This window comes from Notothenia rossii, assembly GCF_949606895.1.
Source record: "Notothenia rossii genome assembly, chromosome: 4".
Taxonomy (NCBI): Eukaryota; Metazoa; Chordata; class Actinopteri; order Perciformes; family Nototheniidae; genus Notothenia; species Notothenia rossii.
In genome coordinates this window covers 50,772,160-50,783,499 of record NC_136902.1, presented here as the reverse complement: position 1 = coordinate 50,783,499, position 11,340 = coordinate 50,772,160, and the positions used below count along the sequence as shown (strand labels likewise).

General features: G+C 39.4%; 1 long non-coding RNA gene across 1 annotated transcript in view; it reads right to left on the bottom strand.

Moving 5' to 3' along the window:
• Positions 1 to 4,643: 4,643 nt before the first annotated feature.
• LOC307035947 overlaps positions 4,644 to 11,340 on the bottom strand; it is a 74,362-nt gene continuing 67,665 nt past the window's right edge. Inside the window, exons 3-4 of the long non-coding RNA XR_013807244.1 lie at positions 5,981 to 6,039; positions 4,644 to 4,981 (exon numbers count right to left, since the gene is read on the bottom strand). This is a non-coding gene — a long non-coding RNA (uncharacterized lncRNA). The remainder of the gene's footprint in view (positions 4,982 to 5,980; positions 6,040 to 11,340) is intronic.

The window sequence follows — 11,340 nt, the reverse complement described above, 5'->3', positions numbered from 1 at the left end:
GGGCTGAATCTAATCAGCCCTAACTATAAGCTTTATCAAAAAGGAAGGTCTTAAGCGCACTCTTAAAAACGGATAGGGTGTCTGCCGCCCGAACACAAACTGGAAGCTGACTCCACAAAAGTGGAGCTTGATAAGAAAAGGCTCTGGCTCCCATTGCACTTTTAGAGACTCTAGGAACAACCAACAACCCTGCATTCTTGGAACGCAATGCCCTAGTAGGACAGTAGGGTATAATGAGTTCTTTAAGGTAAGATGGCGCCTGCCCATTAAGGGCTTTGTAGGCGAGAAGAAGAATTTTAAATTCTATCCTGTGTTCTATAGGCAGCCAGTGTAAGGCAGCCAGAACAGGAGTAATGTGGTCCCTTTTCCTAACTCTGGTTAGTACACGAGCTGCAGCATTTTGAATCAACTGAAGCGACTTGACTGACTTCTTGGTACACCCTGATAATAAGGAGTTACAATAATCCAGCCTTGAAGTAACAAATGCATGGACTAGTTTCTCTGCATCGTTTTGAGGCAAGATATGCCTGATTTTTGCAATGTTACGTAGATGGAAGTAGGCGGTCCTTGAAATTGATTTTATGTGGGTGTTAAAGGATAAATCCTGATCAAACATAACACCAAGATTCCTTACAGTCTCACTGGAGGCCAAATTAATGCCATCCATAGTTAGTATATCTTTAGATAATTTGTTTCGTTGATTCTTCGGGCCAAGTACAATAACTTCAGTTTTGGTCGTGTTTAACATAAAAAAATGTAATGTCATCCACGTTTTTAAGTCCTTCAGGCAGTCTTGAATTTTATTTAGATGATTAATTTCATCAGGCTTGATTGATAAATACAGTTGAGTATCATCTGCATAACAATGAAAGTTTACAGAATGATTCCTTATAATATTGCCTAACGGAAGCATATATAGTGTGAACAAAATAGGTCCAAGCACTGAGCCCTGTGGCACTCCATGGCTAACTTTGGTTTGCATGGAAGATTCATCGTTGACACGTACAAACTGAGAGCGTTCAGATAGATAGGACCTAAACCAGTCTAAAGCAGTTCCCTGTATGCCAACTAAGTGCTCTAGTCTTTGCAATAGGATATCATGGTCGATAGTATCAAATGCAGCACTAAGATCGAGCAAGACAAGAATAGGCTATTAGAATGTCATTTGTGACTTTAACCAGAGCTGTCTCTGTGCTATGTTGTGTTCTAAAGCCAGACTGAACATTTTCAAATAAATCATAGTTTTTTAAGTAATCACACAGCTGTTTTGCGACTGCTTTCTCAAGAATTTTTGAAAGGAACGGAAGATTAGAAATAGGTCTATAGTTGGCTAAAACCTCTGGATCGAGGTTGTGCTTTTTAAGAAGCGATTTTATCACTGCTACTTTGAACGATTGTGGAACATAGCCTGATAATAAAGACATATTCGTAATATTTAATAAAGAAGTGCTAATTAATGGAAAAACTTATTTTAACAGCTTAGTTGGAATCCGGTCTAAGATACACCTTGATGGTTTAGAAGAGAGAATCATTGAATTTAATTGTTCAAGGTTTATGGCTGAAAAGCATTCTAGTTTACTATCTAGTGTAATATTAGAACTTACGTTTCCGGGAGCTGTTGATAATACTATACTGGTCAAAGGCAAGAGGTCATTGATTTTGTTTCTAAGAGTAACAATTTTATCGTTAAAAAAGCACATAAAATCATTACTACTGAGTGCTATGGGAATAGAAGGCTCAGTCGAGCTGTGGCTCTCTGTCAGCCTGGCGACAGTGCTGAAAAGAAATCTTGCATTATTCTTATTCTCATCTATTAATGAAGAGTAGTAGGCTGCTCTCGCTTTACGCAGTGCTTTCTTTTATTCATTGAGAGTAATATGCCAAATTAAACGAGATTCTTCAAGTTTAGTGGAACGCCATATCCTTTCAAGTTGTCTCGACTTTTGCTTTATTTTGCGGGTTTCGGCATTATGCCATGGAGCTAATCTATGTTGTTTTATTTTCTTCTTTTTCAAAGGAGCAACAGAGTCTAATTTTATTCGCAGCGCATCTGTAGCACTATCAACAACATGATCAATTTGGGGTGGTGTACATTTTGTATAAGTTTCCTCCCTTACATGCAGACATACTATCGAGTTAAGTATTGGTGGAATCTCTTCCTTAAATTTGGCTATAGCACTAACAGATAGGTTTCTGCTGCAGGAGCTTTTGACTAATGCTTTTTAGTCTAGTAACAGTACTTCAAAAGTTACTAAGAAATGGTCGGATAAAGCAGGATTATGCGGTCCGACTAATAGTTGCTCAATTTCAATACTATAAGTCAGAACAAGGTCGAGAGTGTGATTATAGCAGTGGGTTGGTTTATTTACACTCTGACAGAAACCAACATAATCTAATATAGAGTTAAATACAACAGTAAGGCTATTTTTATCATCGTCAACATGAATATTAAAGTCACCTACGATAATTACTTTATCTCTTTTAAGTACCAAAGTTGATAAAAACTCAGAGAATTCTGATAAGAATTCTGAATAAGGACCTGGTGCACGGTACACTGTAACAAATAAGATCTGCTGCAAAGTTTTCCAGGTCGGATGCGTAAGACTAAAAACGAGGCTTTCAAAGGAGGTATAATTAAATTTTTGTTTGGTATTGATAAGTAAACTTGAGTCAAAGATTGCTGCAACTCCACCTCCTCGGCCCGTGCCTCGGGCAATATGGGTATTGATATGGTTGGGTGGAGTGGCCTCATTTATGCTGACATATTCTTCATGTCTCAACCAAGTTTCAGTGAGACAGCATATATCAATATTATAATCTGATATTAAATCATTTACCAATATTGCTTTAGATGCTAGAGATCTTATGTTTAAGAGACCACATTTAATCTTCCTGTTTTGTTGCACTGTAGTAGTTGTTACATTTACTTTTATTAGGTTATTATGTATGACACCTCTATTAGGTTTTATCTTAAATTGTCCTTGGGCAGACACACACACCGTTAATATTGGGTATTTTATTGGGTTCGGGATTCCTATGGATGACTGCCTAGGAGAGAGCGCAGAGAAGCGTGTAAGACTGCGACTCTGCCTCCTGGTCTCAACTCCAGTTTGTCATGGATTGAGTCCACAAAGCCCTGAAATGTTTGCCAAAATGAGATTTGCACCTTCCAAAGTAGGATGAATGCCGTCTCTCTTAATCAGACCAGGTTTTCCCCAGAAGGCTGTCCAATTATTTACGAAGCCCACATTGTTTGCTGGGCACCACCAAGACAACCAGCGCTGAAATGATGACATGCGGCTATACATGTCATCATTGATCAGATTGGGTCAGATAATGTATCGTATATTTCCTTATCTGAGTCAGCTGAGCCGTATCTGGCCTTCCAACACTTACAGTGTCACATAGGCTACTGTATGCAGAAATATTATTTTAAGCAACACATTAAGTTGACGAAACACTCGAGACAAATGAAATTAAAGTCAGATCCACTCGTGTCTTAGCAGTGATATCATAAACCTGTTAATGTACGCATTCAAACACTTTGTCTTTTTCCAGCTGTATTCACCTTGCAGGTGCAACTATGTGGCTTTTATCCTGGATACAGTGATTAAGTCATGGATGTTTAAAGTTTAAGTTCTTCATATGTCTAATATTATAGTTGACTTTTCATTCAGGAAGTATGACGCTGCGCTGTCAGTACGCTTGTCGATGTTTGTGATTGGTCGAATGCTCCAAATACGACTCCTTTCATGTGAACGCGCACCTAATAGGGCAAGGCTGGCTTGAGCGATCCACTTGATAACCCGCGTCGTAGTACCGTTTAGGGAGAGCGCTTATGTTTTGGATTAGGCCAACCGGCTAACTCAAACATATCCAGGTTAGGTTGAACCAGCTTCGTAGTACAGGCCTCTGGTGGGCAGTAGGTACCCAGCTAGAAATGTTTGGTTCTAAAAACATTCTGAGAATGTTACCATTCACTGTTCTAGGAATGTTTTCAGCAGGACGTTTTAGTTTGGTTCCCAGAATGTTCTTCTGAAAGGTAGGATAATGTTCTCTAAAAACATTCTTAAAATGTTTGGTGATAACCTTCTTAAGATGTTTTTGATGACCTTCTTAAGATGTTTTTGATAGCATTGTTCGAACATTATGCCCTACTATTCTTAAAACGTTTTCAGCTGGACGTTTTATTTTGGTTCCCGGAATGTTCTTCTGAAAGGTAGGATAACGTTCTCTAAAAACATTCTTAAAATATGTTTTGATAACCTTCTTCAAATGTTTTTGATAAAATTGTTCGGAACATTATGCCCTACTACTCTTAAAACGTTTTCAGCTGGAAGTTTTATTTTGGTTCCCAGAATGTTCTTCTGAAAGGTAGGATAACGTTCTCTAAAGACATTCTTAAAATGCTTGGTAATAACCTTTTTTTAAATGTTTTTGATAACCTTCTTAAGATGTTTTGATAATATTGTTAGAACATTATGCCCTACTGTTCTTAAAAAGTTTTCAGAGGGATGTTTTATTTTGGTTCCCAGAATGTTCTTCTGAAAGATAGGATAACTTTCTCTTAAAACATTCTTAAAATGCTTGGTAATAACCTTTTTTAAATGTTTTTGATAACATTGTTGCAACATTATGCCGTACTATTCTTAAAACGTTTTCAGCTGCAAGTTAGATTTTTTTATGTTGCCAGAATGTTATTATTTTACAGTAGGATAACGTCCTTTATCGTTCCGATTTATCAGAAGTCTTTTCTTCTTCTTTTTTAATTGCGACCACCAGCTTGTACAAGTCACTGTCGGTGTCACATGTTCTGGAGGGGACCCAGAATCAGACTCGCAATCAGCTGGGGAAAGTAACATTTGTTTATTAGAAAAGGGGAGCTGGGAGTGGAGGTTGGTTATGGCGGCAGTGGGAAACAGTTGTTCCACGGTGGAGAGGCCTGGCTGGTATTGGGAGTGTGGAAGGCCTTCGTTTCCTCCTGGGAGAGACACAAAAATGAGTGTGAGGCAAAAGCAGGCCAAGTTGTCAAAGAATATGCTGCTAAAAAGCTAGAGCGGCACGCAACAAACCGTTCACGCAACAATCCGGACAACAATTGGAGATTGCTCCCAGCCGTGTCGAGCAGACCAGCAGGCAGAGAGAGAGGCACACAGTAGAAACAAACACATACAAACACTAACAGGGGTTTCAGGGACGGGCAGTGACAGTCGGTCCGTTCCTCTATGTCTGTCGGTCTCAAATCTACAGGGTGCAATAACGATTTTTATCCAATATGCATAAACAGCGGACACTGTTTATATGCAGCCCTCACAAACCACACACGGCCAGATAGCTTATCTAACAGTTAGAACCTACATACGAGACACAACCTTTATAGTCAGAAAAAAGTGTGATTATTTTCTGATATTTTACACATATGATATTATGAATACTGTGGGCCTACATGCCTTAGTATGATTATAAGTGCATGTGAGTGAATATTGGCATGCAAATTCGTTTTTATACGTCCTATTCATTGTCTCAATGCACTCATACATCTTAAGAAAGTTATCACCAAACATGTGAAGAATGTTTTAAGAGAACGTTATCCTACTTTTCAGAAGAACATTCTGGGATCCAAAATAAAACGTGCCGCTGAAAACGTTTTAAGAACAGTAGGGCATAATGTTCTAACAATGTTATCAAAAACATCTTAAGAAGGTTATCAAAAACATCTTAAGGTTATCACCAAACATTTTAAGAATGTTTTTAGAGAACGTTATCCTACCTTTCAGAAGAACCTTCTGGGAACCAAAATAAAACTTCCCGCTGAAAATGTTTTAAGAATAGTAGGGCATAATGTTCGAACAATGTTATCAAAAACATTGACCAAAAATATTTTAAGTAAGGACACCGTTTGTCATCCCAAAATTGACAGAAGCCCCGTCAGCTGCTGTTGCAGTCAAGCAGTTACTGAGGTTAAGATGGTTCTCCTTACACTTTTCTCTAATGGCCTTCAGTCTTCCCGCAGCATTACAGGACTCTGGCTCTGTAAAACTGAAAAGCAAAAGCAAAAAAATACACACACAAAAAAATCATTATTTTATTTACATAAAGTTATTTAAATAGTTTCACGCTGAGTGGCAGCTCTTATTGTATTCAACGGAAATGAGAGTTGACTACAGAAATACAAAAGCTTTTTTGATTGATATCAAAAACATACCAAAACAAAATTATCCAAACACATGAATGTGAAGATAAAAATGTACTTCTTACCCAAGTAAGTAATTCTTGGTGTGCCATTTTCAATTAACTTGATGCTGACCACCTCTTTCTCTGATATGCTTTTGTCCATGCTTCCATCAAAGAGCAATGAGCAGTAGAATGGCTTATGTTTGACTATAGCATGAAGATGGTATCTCATGGTCCCCGCAATGTGCTCTATGAAGATGCGACAGGCTCTTGAGTTATGATACGTCACCCCCAGCTCCACATCATGCTTCCTTTACTCGGACACTAAGGCTGCTCACAGTAAGCCACAGTATATGCTATATCAAATAGCTTGCACATCTTGTCTTTGGTCTTATCATGTAGCTTTTGTAGATTTTGCACTCTCAGTCAATGGTAACTGTTGGGGCTGTGAAAGCTTGACATGCTGTAGCATGGGTTTTGGACTTGTTGTGTGTATTGGCAGTGTCTTTTTTAACATTTGTAGTCCCTGAAATATATGGTTCACTGCAGGAAATTTTTTCTTGACTTGTGTGCAAAGGACCCTTTCTCTGATTCCTCTTGTAGTAGTCCCTACATGTGCTACACCAGATTTTGGTAACGACACCGCTTTCTTTTTCATAGCAGAGCCAGTCATATCTCCAGGAGTCCACAGTATGGGCTGTTGCACTCCTGGTTTTCAGTTGTCCGGCCTGGTTTCCTGTCTGTGCTTCTCCCTGTGCTGCTTGTTGTGTCTCCATACTTTCTAACTGTACCTCTTATTGTCTCTCTCCCTGTGCTTCTTGTTCTCTCTCTGCACTTTCCAACTGTGCCTGTCATTGTGTCTCTCCCTGAGGCTCTTGTTGACTTTTTCCCTGTATGTCTCTCTGTGCCTCTCTTTCTGTCCCCTGTTGTCTCAGTCCTTGAGCCTGACTGGCCTTACTGCAAAGCATTAAGGCATATACAAACATAAATGTGTTTCTTTTATTTAGCCTAGCCTCACTCATTGAAAAATTATAGAAATACGTGTCAGTACAACCTAATATACAACTCGCTCTCTCGCTCTCTCTCACACTCACTCACTCACTCACTCACTCACTCACTCACTCACTCACTCACTCACTCACTCACTCACTCACTCAATCCCACTCTGAGAGGGAATTTAGCTAAGCTAACTGTAGTTGAACCATGGAAATGCAACTATAAAAACTCACAGTTTGAATATTAGCCAAAAGCTGGTCAGGGGCAGTGTGATGGGTCGAAGTTGTTGGACGACATGACGTTTATACATCGGCCTGTATGATATATAACGAGGGTTTACTTATTGTAACCCTCTACCTGGGGGCCCTGTCCTTCCTATGCCGCTCGCTGAAGAGGGTGTAGGATGAAGGTCGGAGGGCGTAGCCACCTTATATACTGTGGGCCTGCGCGCGCATTCAGGTAGGCTCGCCCCAATTGGCCGGCTACGTTTACCTAACTCAGTAGGTGAATGCACGTACAGTATGATAGAGAGTAGTATCCATAGAGTCCAGTAGAGGACGGAGCCTGTGTGATATACAGGACTGTCTCAGAAAATTAGAATATTGTGATAAAGTTCTTTATTTTCTGTAATGCAATTAAAAAAACAAAACTATCATACATTCTGGATTCATTACAAATCAACTGAAATATTGCAAGCCTTTTATTATTTTAATATTGCTGATTATGGCATACAGCTTAAGAAAACTCAAAAATCCTATCTCAAAAAATTAGAATAGTTCCTCAGACCAAGTAAAAAAAAAAGATTTATAACAGCAAAACACAATCAAACATTTGAAAATGTCCATTAATGCACTCAGTACTTGGTTGGGAATCCTTTTGCACGGATTACTGCATCAATGCGGCGTAGCATGGAGGCAATCAGCCTGTGGCATTGCTGAGGTGTTATGGATGCCCAGGATGCTTCAATAGCGGCCTTTAGCTCATTAGCATTGTTGGGTCTGGTGTCTTTCAGCTTCTTCTTCACAATACCCCACATATTCTCTATGGGGTTCAGGTCAGGGGAATTTGCAGGCCAATCGAGGACAGTAATGCCATGGTCAGTACACCAGTTACTGGTGGTTTTGGCACTGTGGGCAGGTGCCAGATCATGCTGGAAAATGAATTCCTCATCTCCATAGAGCTTTTCAGCAGACGGAAGCATGTAGTGCTCTAAAATCTCTTGGTACACAGCTGCATTTACTCTGGGCTTGATGAAACACAGTGGACCAACACCAGCAGCTGACATGGCTCCCCAAACCATCGCTGACTGTGGGAACTTCACACTGGATTTCAAGCAACTTGGATTTTGCTCCTCTCCAGCCTTTCTCCAGACTCTGGCGCCTTGACTTCCAAATGAAATACAAAACTTGCTTTCGTCTGAAAAGAGGACTTTGGACCACTGTGCAACTGTCCAGTGCTTCTTTTCCTTAGCCCAAGTCAGACGCCTCTTCCGTTGTCTTGAGTTCAGAAGTGGCTTGACCATGGGAATACGGCTATTGTAGCCCATTTCCCGGACACGTCTGTGAACAGTGACTTTTGATACCTGGACTCCAGCTTCAGTCCACTGTCTTTGAAGCTCCCCCAAATTCTGGAAGCGACTCTTCTTCACAATGCTGTTAAGGCTGCGGTCATCTCTCTTGGTTGTGCAGCGTTTCCTGCCACATTTCCCCCTTCCAACAGACTTTTTGTGGATGTGCTTTGAAACTGCACTCTGTGAACAGCTTGCTCTTTGAGAAATTTCTTTTTGTGTCTTACCCTCCTGATGGAGGGTGTCAATGACGGTCCTCTGGACAGCAGTCAGATCAGCAGTCTTCCCCATACTTGTGATTTAGTTTACTGAACCAAGCTGAGTGTTTTTCAAGGCTCAGGAAACCCTTGCAGGTGTTTCGAGTTAATTAGACGATTCAAGTGATTCGTTGAACACCCTACTAGTATACTTTTTCATGATATTCTAATATTTAGAGATAGGATATTTGAGTTTTCTTAAGCTGTATGCCATAATCAGCAATATTAAAATAATAAAAGGCTTGCAATATTTCAGTTGATTTGTAATGAATCCAGAATGTATGACATTTTTGTTTTTTTAATTGCATTACAGAAAATAACGAACTTTATCACAATATTCTAATTTTCTGAGACAGTCCTGTATAACAATCAATGGTAACATACTCAGAATATTTTTAGAACCAAAAATGTCTAGCTGGGAACTCACACATGCCACCGCAAACATGCAATATCTGCTTACAGCTTATCATTAATTACGTGCTTGTCTGTTTTTTTCAAAAGGAAAATGTGGCGACATCAGATTTTTTTAAAACATCCTTTTCAAACAAATACAACAAGTTTGTTTTTTAAAGCGCTCTAGAAATAAATCTGATCTTGAAAATGTTCTTCTTTTGTTATCATGTAACATTGAGGGAATGTTTTATAAAAGAACATCTATAATATGTTACCCCAACAACGTCCAAAAAACATCCTCAGAATGTTGCAGGCAAAACGTTCCACCTTTGTTAACATATCACATTGAAGGAACGTTTTATAAAAAACGTCATCTCAGGCCTCAATAACATCCTCTGAATGTTGCAGTTAAAACGTTATGTCTTAGTTAACCTTAAACCTAATAGGAACATTATTTGAAATAACAAACATCCTAAAAAGGTTATTTGAACATCAGATTAAAATGTTTCTTTAAAACATTATTAGAACCTGTAATGTTAGCCGAAGTTGTGAGAACGTTCCCTGCTAGCTGGGTAGCTCCATTTGAAATAGATATGTACATTCATCAGATAATCTTCCATGGCTTCTCCTGAACAGCAGCCTGGACACATGAGTGAAATGGGCTGCAAAATAAATATGTTGGGACTATTTTCATCCTGCCAGTGTGTTTGTCTGGGCTGCCCTGAGGCTCAACATGAAGAATGGTGCTACATACAAAACCAAGGTGGTCTGCAGAGATTAGCACCCCTCATTCCACTTTTACTCTCAGCACTGTGCCCTGAGGGATGCTGGGATATGCAGGTTTTGATATAGAATGGTACTTAGTGAGCACAGAAAAGTGTTTTGTCATATAAATAACCACACAGAGGATTCACTGCAGGCTGGGCTGTTTGAAGCATCAGTTGTTCCTCCTGCCTCGCTCTGTCTCTGGAGGAAGACGTGAACATGCCTACTGAGAAAGTCTTCATCACTGCCTCTGAGTTTGTTATTGATAGGCAATAAAACCAAAAGGAACTGCGGATATGAAGCAGATATTTTGAAGTTACATTAAACAGCTCTCAGAACAAACATTGCTCCTGGTCAGGTACTATATTATATACAGTATACCTTGTCTGTTTAGGTGTAAAGTTTAATTAATACATCACATATGATCATTTTTCAAATGTGAATTAAAATGTTCCATGAAATGTCTCGTTGTAAGCCTAGTTGTTGTTTTTGCAGAGACAACAAAATAAAGGTACCAGAAGGTTAGAAGCCATTTGTGTCTTGAAAAAAACGATTTCCAAAGATATTTGGGTCCTTATCTAAAATAACTGACCATATAAATAAAATACAGGTCATGTACGTATATTCCACACTCAGAAAAGTTTGTGTTTACTAACCATCTAAAATACCTGCATTGCTTTCAATTCAAAGATCCACAAACAGACGATCAGTGATGTGCAATGACACTGGAATCAGTAGATTCCCAGTGTTGAAGCTCATTGTCTTTATGGAGTATTTTGACGTTTTTATATGTGAGTTGAAAGCAGGATAATATAGTAAGCATCACTTCTACCCAGGGGCGGACCGGCCATTGGGAATACCGGGAATTTTCCCGGTGAGCCGGTGCTGTGCGTGGGCCGGAGGGCAAAAAACAAAAGTAAATAAAAAAAAAAGTTTAAAATGTAAAAAGATTCAGGGGGAGTGTCTGTACCCGTAGGATAGAAAAGGGGGAAGTGACGTCTGACTCAGAGGTCGCGCGGCTGTGGAGAAGAAAGTGTTGCCCACATTCTGTTACTGAGTTTAGGCTAGTTAGCGAGCAGGTTTATTGTTTTGGGTGCAGTCACTTTTGCCTCCACTTGCTGTTCAAATAAATGTTGAAAGAAAAAGTAAATCTGTTTACAGTTCTGTTTCATATGGGTGTTGAGAGAT